The sequence below is a fragment of the Pseudophryne corroboree genome, chromosome 2 (genome assembly GCF_028390025.1).
Source record: "Pseudophryne corroboree isolate aPseCor3 chromosome 2, aPseCor3.hap2, whole genome shotgun sequence".
In the NCBI taxonomy this organism is placed as follows: Eukaryota; Metazoa; Chordata; class Amphibia; order Anura; family Myobatrachidae; genus Pseudophryne; species Pseudophryne corroboree.
In genome coordinates, this window is record NC_086445.1 from 1040119754 (window position 1) to 1040134714 (window position 14961).

Sequence of the window (14961 nt, forward strand, 5' to 3'; positions counted from 1 at the left end):
CTCAGAGATCCATCCATCCGCCAGATCAGGGATCCCGCCACACACTGTACATCTCATGGCTGCCTCAGAGATCCATCCATCCGCCAGATCAGGGATCCCGCCACACACTGTACATCTCATGGGTGCCTCAGAGATCCCTCCATCCGCCAGACCAGGGAACCCGCCACACACTGTACATCTCATGGGTGCCTCAGAGATCCATCCATCCGCCAGATCAGGGATCCCGCCACACACTGTACATCTCATGGGTGCCTCAGAGATCCATCCATCCACCAGACCAGGGATCCCGCCACACACTGTACATCTCATGGGTGCCTCAGAGATCCCTCCATCCGCCAGACCAGGGATCCCGCCACACACTGTACATCTCATGGGTGCCTCAGAGATCCATCCATCCGCCAGATCAGGGATCCCGCCACACACTGTACAACTCATGGGTGCCTCAAAGATCCATCCATCCGCCAGACCAGGGATCCCGCCACACACTGTACATCTCATGGGTGCCTCAGAGATCCATCCATCCGCCAGACCAGGGATCCCGCCACACACTGTACATCTCATGGGTGCCTCAGAGATCCCTCCATCCGCCAGGCCAGGGATCCCGCCACACACTGTACATCTCATGGGTGCCTCAGAGATCCATCCATCCGCCAGACCAGGGATCCCGCCACACACTGTACATCTCATGGGTGCCTCAGAGATCCCTCCATCCGCCAGGCCAGGGATCCCGCCACACACTGTACATCTCATGGGTGCCTCAGAGATCCATCCATCCGCCAGACCAGGGATCCCGCCACACACTGTACATCTCATGGGTGCCTCAGAGATCCCTCCATCCGCCAGACCAGGGATCCCGCCACACACTGTACATCTCATGGGTGCCTCAGAGATCCATCCATCCGCCAGATCATGGATCCCGCCACACACTGTACATCTCATGGGTGCCTCAGAGATCCATCCATCCGCCAGACCAGGGATCCCGCCACACACTGTACATCTCATGGGTGCCTCAGAGATCCATCCATCCGCCAGGCCTTGGATCCCGCCACACACTGTACATCTCATGGGTGCCTCAGAGATCCATCCATCCGCCAGACCAGGGATCCCGCCACACACTGTACATCTCACGGGTGCCTCAGAGATCCCTCCATCCGCCAGACCAGGGATCCCGCCACACACTGTACATCTCATGGGTGCCTCAGAGGTCCATCCATCCGCCAGGCCAGGGATCCCGCCACACACTGTACATCTCATGGGTGCCTCAGAGATCCATCCAATCGCCAGATCAGGGATCCCGCCACACACTGTACATCTCATGGGTGCCTCAAAGATCCATCCATCCGCCAGACCAGGGATCCCGCCACACACTGTACATCTCATGGGTGCCTCAGAGATCCATCCAATCGCCAGATCAGGGATCCCGCCACACACTGTACATCTCATGGGTGCCTCTAAGATCCATCCATCCGCCAGACCAGGGATCCCGCCACACACTGTACATCTCATGGGTGCCTCAGAGATCCATCCATCCGCCAGACCAGGGATCCCGCCACACACTGTACATCTCATGGGTGCCTCAGAGATCCCTTCATCCGCCAGGCCAGGGATCCCGCCACACACTGTACATCTCATGGGTGCCTCAGAGATCCATCCATCCGCCAGACCAGGGATCCCGCCACACACTGTACATCTCATGGGTGCCTCAGAAATCCATCCATCCGCCAGATCATGGATCCCGCCACACACTGTACATCTCATGGGTGCCTCAGAGATCCATCCATCCGCCAGACCAGGGATCCCGCCACACACTGTACATCTCATGGGTGCCTCAGAGATCCCTCCATCCGCCAGGCCAGGGATCCCGCCACACACTGTACATCTCATGGGTGCCTCAGAGATCCATCCATCCGCCAGACCAGGGATCCCGCAACACACTGTACATCTCATGGGTGCCTCAGAGATCCATCCATCCGCCAGATCAGGGATCCCGCCTCACACTGTACATCTCATGGCTGCCTCAGAGATCCATCCATCCGCCAGATCAGGGATCCCGCCACACACTGTACATCTCATGGGTGCCTCAGAGATCCATCCATCCGCCAGACCAGGGAACCCGCCACACACTGTACATCTCATGGGTGCCTCAGAGATCCATCCATCCGCCAGATCAGGGATCCCGCCACACACTGTACATCTCATGGCTGCCTCAGAGATCCATCCATCCGCCAGATCAGGGATCCCGCCACACACTGTACATCTCATGGGTGCCTCAGAGATCCCTCCATCCGCCAGACCAGGGAACCCGCCACACACTGTACATCTCATGGGTGCCTCAGAGATCCATCCATCCGCCAGACCAGGGATCCCGCCACACACTGTACATCTCATGGGTGCCTCAGAGATCCCTCCATCCGCCAGGCCAGGGATCCCGCCACACACTGTACATCTCATGGGTGCCTCAGAGATCCATCCATCCGCCAGACCAGGGATCCCGCCACACACTGTACATCTCATGGGTGCCTCAGAGATCCCTCCATCCGCCAGGCCAGGGATCCCGCCACACACTGTACATCTCATGGGTGCCTCAGAGATCCATCCATCCACCAGACCAGGGATCCCGCCACACACTGTACATCTCATGGGTGCCTCAGAGATCCCTCCATCCGCCAGACCAGGGATCCCGCCACACACTGTACATCTCATGGGTGCCTCAGAGATCCATCCATCCGCCAGATCAGGGATCCCGCCACACACTGTACATCTCATGGGTGCCTCAAAGATCCATCCATCCGCCAGACCAGGGATCCCGCCACACACTGTACATCTCATGGGTGCCTCAGAGATCCATCCATCCGCCAGACCAGGGATCCCGCCACACACTGTACATCTCATGGGTGCCTCAGAGATCCCTCCATCCGCCAGGCCAGGGATCCCGCCACACACTGTACATCTCATGGGTGCCTCAGAGATCCATCCATCCGCCAGACCAGGGATCCCGCCACACACTGTACATCTCATGGGTGCCTCAGAGATCCCTCCATCCGCCAGGCCAGGGATCCCGCCACACACTGTACATCTCATGGGTGCCTCAGAGATCCATCCATCCGCCAGACCAGGGATCCCGCCACACACTGTACATCTCATGGGTGCCTCAGAGATCCCTCCATCCGCCAGACCAGGGATCCCGCCACACACTGTACATCTCATGGGTGCCTCAGAGATCCATCCATCCGCCAGATCATGGATCCCGCCACACACTGTACATCTCATGGGTGCCTCAGAGATCCATCCATCCGCCAGACCAGGGATCCCGCCACACACTGTACATCTCATGGGTGGCTCAGAGATCCATCCATCCGCCAGGCCTTGGATCCCGCCACACACTGTACATCTCATGGGTGCCTCAGAGATCCATCCATCCGCCAGACCAGGGATCCCGCCACACACTGTACATCTCACGGGTGCCTCAGAGATCCCTCCATCCGCCAGACCAGGGATCCCGCCACACACTGTACATCTCATGGGTGCCTCAGAGGTCCATCCATCCGCCAGGCCAGGGATCCCGCCACACACTGTACATCTCATGGGTGCCTCAGAGATCCATCCAATCGCCAGATCAGGGATCCCGCCACACACTGTACATCTCATGGGTGCCTCAGAGATCCCTCCATCCGCCAGACCAGGGATCCCGCCACACACTGTACATCTCATGGGTGCCTCAGAGATCCATCCATCCGCCAGATCAGGGATCCCGCCACACACTGTACATCTCATGGGTGCCTCAGAGATCCCTCCATCCGCCAGACCAGGGATCCCGCCACACACTGTACATCTCATGGGTGCCTCAGAGATCCATCCATCCGCCAGGCCAGGGATCCCGCCACACACTGTACATCTCATGGGTGCCTCAGAGATCCATCCATCCGCCAGATCAGGGATCCCGCCACACACTGTACATCTCATGGGTGCCTCAGAGATCCCTCCATCCGCCAGACCAGGGATCCCGCCACACGCTGTACATCTCATGGGTGCCTCAGAGATCCATCCATCCGCCAGACCAGGGATCCTGCCACACACTGTACATCTCATGGGTGCCTCAGAGATCCCTCCATCCGCCAGGCCAGGGATCCCGCCACACACTGTACATCTCATGGGTGCCTCAGAGATCCATCCATCTGCCAGACCAGGGATCCCGCCACACACTGTACATCTCATGGGTGCCTCAGAGATCCCTCCATCCGCCAGACCAGGGATCCCGCCACACACTGTACATCTCATGGGTGCCTCAGAGGTCCATCCATCCGCCAGGCCAGGGATCCCGCCACACACTGTACATCTCATGGGTGCCTCAGAGATCCCTCCATCCGCCAGACCAGGGATCCCGCCACACACTGTACATCTCATGGGTGCCTCAGAGATCCATCCATCCGCCTGATCAGGGATCCCGCCACACACTGTACATCTCATGGGTGCCTCAGAGTTCCCTCCATCCGCCAGACCAGGGATCCCGCCACACACTGTACATCTCATGGGTGCCTCAAATATCCATCCATCCGCCAGACCAGGGATCCCGCCACACACTGTACATCTCATGGGTGCCTCATGGATCCATCCATCCGCCAGACCAGGGATCCCGCCACACACTGTACATCTCATGGGTGCCTCAGAGATCCCTCCATCCGCCAGACCAGGGAACCCGCCACACACTGTACATCTCATGGGTGCCTCAGAGATCCATCCATCCGCCAGACCAGGGATCCCGCCACACACTGTACATCTCATGGGTGCCTCAGAGATCCCTCCATCCGCCAGGCCTTGTATCCCGCCACACACTGTACATCTCATGGGTGCCTCAGAGATCCATCCATCCGCCAGACCAGGGATCCCGCCACACACTGTACATCTCATGGGTGCCTCAGAGATCCCTCCATCCGCCAGACCAGGGATCCCGCCACACACTGTACATCTCATGGGTGCCTCAGAGGTCCATCCATCCGCCAGGCCAGGGATCCCGCCACACACTGTACATCTCATGGGTGCCTCAGAGATCCATCCAATCGCCAGATCAGGGATCCCGCCACACACTGTACATCTCATGGGTGCCTCAGAGATCCCTCCATCCGCCAGACCAGGGATCCCGCCACACACTGTACATCTCATGGGTGCCTCAGAGATCCATCCATCCGCCAGATCAGGGATCCCGCCACACACTGTACATCTCATGGGTGCCTCAGAGATCCCTCCATCCGCCAGACCAGGGATCCCGCCACACACTGTACATCTCATGGGTGCCTCAGAGATCCATCCATCCGCCAGGCCAGGGATCCCGCCACACACTGTACATCTCATGGGTGCCTCAGAGATCCATCCATCCGCCAGATCAGGGATCCCGCCACACACTGTACATCTCATGGGTGCCTCAGAGATCCCTCCATCCGCCAGACCAGGGATCCCGCCACACACTGTACATCTCATGGGTGCCTCAGAGATCCATCCATCCGCCAGACCAGGGATCCTGCCACACACTGTACATCTCATGGGTGCCTCAGAGATCCCTCCATCCGCCAGGCCAGGGATCCCGCCACACACTGTACATCTCATGGGTGCCTCAGAGATCCATCCATCCGCCAGACCAGGGATCCCGCCACACACTGTACATCTCATGGGTGCCTCAGAGATCCCTCCATCCGCCAGACCAGGGATCCCGCCACACACTGTACATCTCATGGGTGCCTCAGAGGTCCATCCATCCACCAGGCCAGGGATCCCGCCACACACTGTACATCTCATGGGTGCCTCAGAGATCCCTCCATCCGCCAGACCAGGGATCCCGCCACACACTGTACATCTCATGGGTGCCTCAGAGATCCATCCATCCGCCTGATCAGGGATCCCGCCACACACTGTACATCTCATGGGTGCCTCAGAGATCCCTCCATCCGCCAGACCAGGGATCCCGCCACACACTGTACATCTCATGGGTGCCTCAAATATCCATCCATCCGCCAGACCAGGGATCCCGCCACACACTGTACATCTCATGGGTGCCTCAGAGATCCATCCATCCGCCAGACCAGGGATCCCGCCACACACTGTACATCTCATGGGTGCCTCAGAGATCCCTCCATCCGCCAGACCAGGGAACCCGCCACACACTGTACATCTCATGGGTGCCTCAGAGATCCATCCATCCGCCAGATCAGGGATCCCGCCACACACTGTACATCTCATGGCTGCCTCAGAGATCCATCCATCCGCCAGATCAGGGATCCCGCCACACACTGTACATCTCATGGGTGCTTCAGAGATCCATCCATCCGCCAGACCAGGGAACCCGCCACACACTGTACATCTCATGGGTGCCTCAGAGATCCTTCCATCCGCCAGATCAGGGATCCCGCCACACACTGTACATCTCATGGGTGCCTCAGAGATACATCCATCCGCCAGACCAGGGATCCCGCCACACACTGTACATCTCATGGGTGCCTCAGAGATCCCTCCATCCGCCAGACCAGGGATCCTGCCACACACTGTACATCTCATGGGTGCCTCAGAGATCCATCCATCCGCCAGATCAGGGATCCCGCCACACACTGTACATCTCATGGGTGCCTCAGAGATCCATCCATCCGCCAGACCAGGGATCCCGCCACACACTGTACATCTCATGGGTGCCTCAGAGATCCATCCATCCGCCAGACCAGGGATCCCGCCACACACTGTACATCTCATGGGTGCCTCAGAGATCCCTCCATCCGCCAGGCCAGGGATCCCGCCACACACTGTACATCTCATGGGTGCCTCAGAGATCCATCCATCCGCCAGACCAGGGATCCCGCCACACACTGTACATCTCATGGGTGCCTCAGAGATCCCTCCATTCGCCAGACCAGGGATCCCGCCACACACTGTACATCTCATGGGTGCCTCAGAGGTCCATCCATCCGCCAGGCCAGGGATCCCGCCACACACTGTACATCTCATGGTTGCCTCAGAGATCCATCCAATCGCCAGATCAGGGATCCCGCCACACACTGTACATCTCATGGGTGCCTCACAGATCCCTCCATCCGCCAGACCAGGGATCCCGCCACACACTGTACATCTCATGGGTGCCTCAGAGATCCATCCATCCGCCAGATCAGGGATCCCGCCACACACTGTACATCTCATGGGTGCCTCAAAGATCCATCCATCCGCCAGACCAGGGATCCCGCCACACACTGTACATCTCATGGGTGCCTCAGAGATCCATCCATCCGCCAGACCAGGGATCCCGCCACACACTGTACATCTCATGGGTGCCTCAGAGATCCCTCCATCCGCCAGGCCAGGGATCCCGCCACACACTGTACATCTCATGGGTGCCTCAGAGATCCATCCATCCGCCAGACCAGGGATCCCGCCACACACTGTACATCTCATGGGTGCCTCAGAGATCCCTCCATCCGCCAGACCAGGGATCCCGCCACACACTGTACATCTCATGGATGCCTCAGAGATCCATCCATCCGCCAGATCATGGATCCCGCCACACACTGTACATCTCATGGGTGCCTCAGAGATCCATCCATCCGCCAGACCAGGGATCCCGCCACACACTGTACATCTCATGGGTGCCTCAGAGATCCCTCCATCCACCAGGCCAGGGATCCCGCCACACACTGTACATCTCATGGGTGCCTCAGAGATCCATCCATCCGCCAGACCAGGGATCCCGCCACACACTGTACATCTCATGGGTGCCTCAGAGATCCCTCCATCCGCCAGACCAGGGATCCCGCCACACACTGTACATCTCATGGGTGCCTCAGAGGTCCATCCATCCGCCAGGCCAGGGATCCCGCCACACACTGTACATCTCATGGGTGCCTCAGAGATCCATCCAATCGCCAGATCAGGGATCCCGCCACACACTGTACATCTCATGGGTGCCTCAGAGATCCCTCCATCTGCCAGACCAGGGATCCCGCCACACACTGTACATCTCATGGGTGCCTCAGAGATCCATCCATCCGTCAGATCAGGGATCCCGCCACACACTGTACATCTCATGGGTGCCTCAGAGATCCCTCCATCCGCCAGAGCAGGGATCCCACCACACACTGTACATCTCATGGGTGCCTCAGAGATCCATCCACCCGCCAGGCCAGGGATCCCGCCACACACTGTACATCTCATGGGTGCCTCAGAGATCCATCCATCCGCCAGATCAGGGATCCCGCCACACACTGTACATCTCATGGCTGCCTCAGAGATCCATCCATCCGCCAGATCAGAGATCCCGCCACACACTGTACATCTCATGGGTGCCTCAGAGATCCATCCATCCGCCAGACCAGGGAACCCGCCACACACTGTACATCTCATGGGTGCCTCAGAGATCCATCCATCCGCCAGGCCAGGGATCCCGCCACACACTGTACATCTCATGGCTGCCTCAGAGATCCATCCATCCGCCAGATCAGGGATCCCGCCACACACTGTACATCTCATGGGTGCCTCAGAGATCACTCCATCCGCCAGACCAGGGAACCCGCCACACACTGTACATCTCATGGGTGCCTCAGAGATCCATCCATCCGCCAGATCAGGGATCCCGCCACACACTGTACATCTCATGGGTGCCTCAGAGATCCATCCATCCGCCAGACCAGGGATCCCGCCACACACTGTACATCTCATGGGTGCCTCAGAGATCCCTCCATCCGCAAGACCAGGGATCCCGCCACACACTGTACATCTCATGGGTGCCTCAGAGATCCATCCATCCGCCAGATCAGGGATCCCGCCACACACTGTACATCTCATGGGTGCCTCAAAGATCCATCCATCCGCCAGACCAGGGATCCTGCCACACACTGTACATCTCATGGGTGCCTCAGAGATCCATCCATCCGCCAGACCAGGGATCCCGCCACACACTGTACATCTCATGGGTGCCTCAGAGATCCCTCCATCCGCCAGGCCAGGGATCCCGCCACACACTGTACATCTCATGGGTGCCTCAGAAATCCATCCATCCGCCAGACCAGGGATCCCGCCACACACTGTACATCTCATGGGTGCCTCAGAGATCCCTCCATCCGCCAGACCAGGGATCCCGCCAGACACTGTACATCTCATGGGTGCCTCAGAGGTCCATCCATCCGCCAGGCCAGGGATCCCGCCACACACTGTACATCTCATGGGTGCCTCAGAGATCCATCCAATCGCCAGATCAGGGATCCCGCCACACACTGTACATCTCATGGGTGCCTCAGAGATCCCTCCATCCGCCAGACCAGGGATCCCGCCACACACTGTACATCTCATGGGTGCCTCAGAGATCCATCCATCCGCCAGATCAGGGATCCCGCCACACACTGTACATCTCATGGGTGCCTCAGAGATCCCTCCATCCGCCAGACCAGGGATCCCGCCACACACTGTACATCTCATGGGTGCCTCAAATATCCATCCATCCGCCAGACCAGGGATCCCACCACACACTGTACATCTCATGGGTGCCTCAGAGATCCATCCATCCGCCAGACCAGAGATCCCGCCACACACTGTACATCTCATGGGTGCCTCAGAGATCCCTCCATCCGCCAGGCCAGGGATCCCGCCACACACTGTACATCTCATGGGTGCCTCAGAAATCCATCCATCCGCCAGACCAGGGATCCCGCCACACACTGTACATCTCATGGGTGCCTCAGAGATCCCTCCATCCGCCAGACCAGGGATCCTGCCACACACTGTACATCTCATGGATGCCTCAGAGATCCATCCATCCGCCAGATCATGGATCCCGCCACACACTGTACATCTCATGGGTGCCTCAGAGATCCCTCCATCCGCCAGACCAGGGATCCCGCCACACACTGTACATCTCATGGGTGCCTCAGAGATCCCTCCATCCACCAGGCCAGGGATCCCGCCACACACTGTACATCTCATGGGTGCCTCAGAGATCCATCCATCCGCCAGACCAGGGATCCCGCCACACACTGTACATCTCATGGGTGCCTCAGAGATCCCTCCATCCGCCAGACCAGGGATCCCGCCACACACTGTACATCTCATGGGTGCCTCAGAGGTCCATCCATCCGCCAGGCCAGGGATCCCGCCACACACTGTACATCTCATGGGTGCCTCAGAGATCCATCCAATCGCCAGATCAGGGATCCCGCCACACACTGTACATCTCATGGGTGCCTCAGAGATCCCTCCATCCGCCAGACCAGGGATCCCGCCACACACTGTACATCTCATGGGTGCCTCAGAGATCCATCCATCCGCCAGATCAGGGATCCCGCCACACACTGTACATCTTATGGGTGCCTCAGAGATCCCTCCATCCGCGAGACCAGGGATCCCGCCACACACTGTACATCTCATGGGTGCCTCAGAGATCCCTCCATCCGCCAGGCCAGGGATCCCGCCACACACTGTACATCTCATGGGTGCCTCAGAGATCCATCCATCCGCCAGACCAGGGATCCCGCCACACACTGTACATCTCATGGGTGCCTCAGAGATCCCTCCATCCGCCAGACTAGGGATCCCGCCACACACTGTACATCTCATGGGTGCCTCAGAGGTCCATCCATCCGCCAGGCCAGGGATCCCGCCACACACTGTACATCTCATGGGTGCCTCAGAGATCCATCCAATCGCCAGATCAGGGATCCCGCCACACACTGTACATCTCATGGGTGCCTCAGAGATCCCTCCATCCGCCAGACCAGGGATCCCGCCACACACTGTACATCTCATGGGTGCCTCAGAGATCCATCCATCCGCCAGATCAGGGATCCCGCCACACACTGTACATCTCATGGGTGCCTCAGAGATCCCTCCATCCGCCAGACCAGGGATCCCGCCACACACTGTACATCTCATGGGTGCCTCAGAGATCCATCCATCCGCCAGGCCAGGGATCCCGCCACACACTGTACATCTCATGGGTGCCTCAGAGATCCATCCATCCGCCAGATCAGGGATCCCGCCACACACTGTACATCTCATGGGTGCCTCAGAAATCCCTCCATCCGCCAGACCAGGGATCCCGCCACACACTGTACATCTCATGGGTGCCTCAGAGATCCATCCTTCCGCCAGACCAGGGATCCCGCCACACACTGTACATCTCATGGGTGCCTCAGAGATCCCTCCATCCGCCAGGCCAGGGATCCCGCCACACACTGTACATCTCATGGGTGCCTCAGAGATCCATCCATCCGCCAGACCAGGGATCCCGCCACACACTGTACATCTCATGGGTGCCTCAGAGATCCCTCCATCCGCCAGACCAGGGATCCCGCCACACACTGTACATCTCATGGGTGCCTCAGAGGTCCATCCATCCGCCAGGCCAGGGATCCCGCCACACACTGTACATCTCATGGGTGCCTCAGAGATCCATCCAATCGCCAGATCAGGGATCCCGCCACACACTGTACATCTCATGGGTGCCTCAGAGATCCCTCCATCCGCCAGACCAGGGATCCCGCCACACACTGTACATCTCATGGGTGCCTCAGAGATCCATCCATCCGCCAGACCAGGGATCCCGCCACACACTGTACATCTCATGGGTGACTCAGAGATCCCTCCATCCGCCAGACCAGGGAACCCGCCACACACTGTAAATCTCATGGCTGCCTCAGAGATCCATCCATCCGCCAGATCAGGGATCCCGCCACACACTGTACATCTCATGGGTGCCTCAGAGATCCATCCATCCGCCAGACCAGGGAACCCGCCACACACTGTACATCTCATGGGTGCCTCAGAGATCCATCCATCCGCCAGATCAGTGATCCCGCCACACACTGTACATCTCATGGCTGCCTCAGAGATCCATCCATCCGCCAGATCAGGGATCCCGCCACACACTGTACATCTCATGGGTGCCTCAGAGATCCCTCCATCCGCCAGACCAGGGAACCCGCCACACACTGTACATCTCATGGGTGCCTCAGAGATCCATCCTTCCGCCAGATCAGGGATCCCGCCACACACTGTACATCTCATGGGTGCCTCAGAGATCCCTCCATCCGCCAGACCAGGGAACCCGCCACACACTGTACATCTCATGGGTGCCTCAGAGATCCATCCTTCCGCCAGATCAGGGATTCCGCCACACACTGTACATCTCATGGGTGCCTCAGAGATCCAGCCATCCACCAGACCAGGGATCCCGCCACACACTGTACATCTCATGGGTGCCTCAGAGATCCCTCCATCCGCCAGACCAGGGATCCCGCCACACACTGTACATCTCATGGGTGCCTCAGAGATCCATCCATCCGCCAGATCAGGGATCCCGCCACACACTGTACATCTCATGGGTGCCTCAAAGATCCATCCATCCGCCAGACCAGGGATCCCGCCACACACTGTACATCTCATGGGTGCCTCAGAGATCCATCCATCCGCCAGACCAGGGATCCCGCCACACACTGTACATCTCATGGGTGCCTCAGAGATCCCTCCATCTGCCAGGCCAGGGATCCCGCCACACACTGTACATCTCATGGGTGCCTCAGAGATCCATCCATCCGCCAGACCAGGGATCCCGCCACACACTGTACATCTCATGGGTGCCTCAGAGATCCCTCCATCCGCCAGACCAGGGATCCCGCCACACACTGTACATCTCATGGGTGCCTCAGAGATCCATCCATCCGCCAGATCATGGATCCCGCCACACACTGTACATCTCATGGGTGCCTCAGAGATCCATCCATCCGCCAGACCAGGGATCCCGCCACACACTGTACATCTCATGGGTGCCTCAGAGATCCCTCCATCCGCCAGGCCAGGGATCCCGCCACACACTGTACATCTCATGGGTGCCTCAGAGATCCATCCATCCGCCAGACCAGGGATCCCGCCACACACTGTACATCTCATGGGTGCCTCAGAGATCCCTCCATCCGCCAGACCAGGGATCCCGCCACACACTGTACATCTCATGGGTGCCTCAGAGGTCCATCCATCCGCCAGGCCAGGGATCCCGCCACACACTGTACATCTCATGGGTGCCTCAGAGATCCATCCAATCGCCAGATCAGGGATCCCACCACACACTGTACATCTCATGGGTGCCTCAGAGATCCCTCCATCCGCCAGACCAGGGATCCCGCCACACACTGTACATCTCATGGGTGCCTCAGAGATCCATCCATCCGCCAGATCAGGGATCCCGCCACACACTGTACATCTCATGGGTGCCTCAGAGATCCCTCCATCCGCCAAACCAGGGATCCCGCCACACACTGTACATCTCATGGGTGCCTCAGAGATCCATCCATCCGCCAGGCCAGGGATCCCGCCACACACTGTACATCTCATGGGTGCCTCAGAAATCCATCCAATCGCCAGATCAGGGATCCCGCCACACACTGTACATCTCATGGGTGCCTCAGAGATCCCTCCATCCGCCAGACCAGGGATCCCGCCACACACTGTACATCTCATGGGTGCCTCAGAGATCCATCCATCCGCCAGACCAGGGATCCCGCCACACACTGTACATCTCATGGGTGCCTCAGAGATCCCTCCATCCGCCAGACCAGGGATCCCGCCACACACTGTACATCTCATGGGTGCCTCAGAGATCCATCCATCCGCCAGATCAGGGATCCCGCCACACACTGTACATCTCATGGGTGCCTCAGAGATCCCTCCATCCGCCAAACCAGGGATCCCGCCACACACTGTACATCTCATGGGTGCCTCAGAGATCCATCCATCCGCCAGGCCAGGGATCCCGCCACACACTGTACATCTCATGGGTGCCTCAGAAATCCATCCATCCGCCAGATCAGGGATCCCGCCACACACTGTACATCTCATGGGTGCCTCAGAGATCCCTCCATCCGCCAGACCAGGGATCCCGCCACACACTGTACATCTCATGGGTGCCTCAGAGATCCATCCATCCGCCAGACCAGGGATCCCGCCACACACTGTACATCTCATGGGTGCCTCAGAGATCCCTCCATCCGCGAGGCCAGGGATCCCGCCACACACTGTACATCTCATGGGTGCCTCAGAGATCCATCCATCCGCCAGACCAGGGATCCCGCCACACACTGTACATCTCATGGGTGCCTCAGAGATCCCTCCATCCGCCAGACCAGGGATCCCGCCACACACTGTACATCTCATGGGTGCCTCAGAGGTCCATCCATCCGCCAGGCCAGGGATCCCGCCACACACTGTACATCTCATGGGTGCCTCAGAGATCCATCCAATCGCCAGATCAGGGATCCCGCCACACACTGTACATCTCATGGGTGCCTCAGAGATCCCTCCATCCACCAGACCAGGGATCCCGCCACACACTGTACATCTCATGGGTGCCTCAGAGATCCATCCATCCGCCAGATCAGGGATCCCGCCACACACTGTACATCTCATGGGTGCCTCAGAGATCCCTCCATCCGCCAGACCAGGGATCCCGCCACACACTGTACATCTCATGGGTGCCTCAAATATCCATCCATCCGCCAGACCAGGGATCCCGCCACACACTGTACATCTCATGGGTGCCTCAGAGATCCATCCATCCGCCAGACCAGGGATCCCGCCACACACTGTACATCTCATGGGTGCCTCAGAGATCCCTCCATCCGCCAGGCCAGGGATCCCGCCACACACTGTACATCTCATGAGTGCCTCAGAGATCCATCCATCCGCCAGACCAGGGATTCCGCCACACACTGTACATCTCATGGGTGCCTCAGAGATCCCTCCATCCGCCAGACCAGGGATCCTGCCACACACTGTACATCTCATGGATGCCTCAGAGATCCATCCATCCGCCAGATCATGGATCCCGCCACACACTGTACATCTCATGGGTGCCTCAGAGATCCATCCATCCACCAGACCAGGGATCCCGCCACACACTGTACATCTCATGGGTGCCTCAGAGATCCCTCCATCCACCAGGCCAGG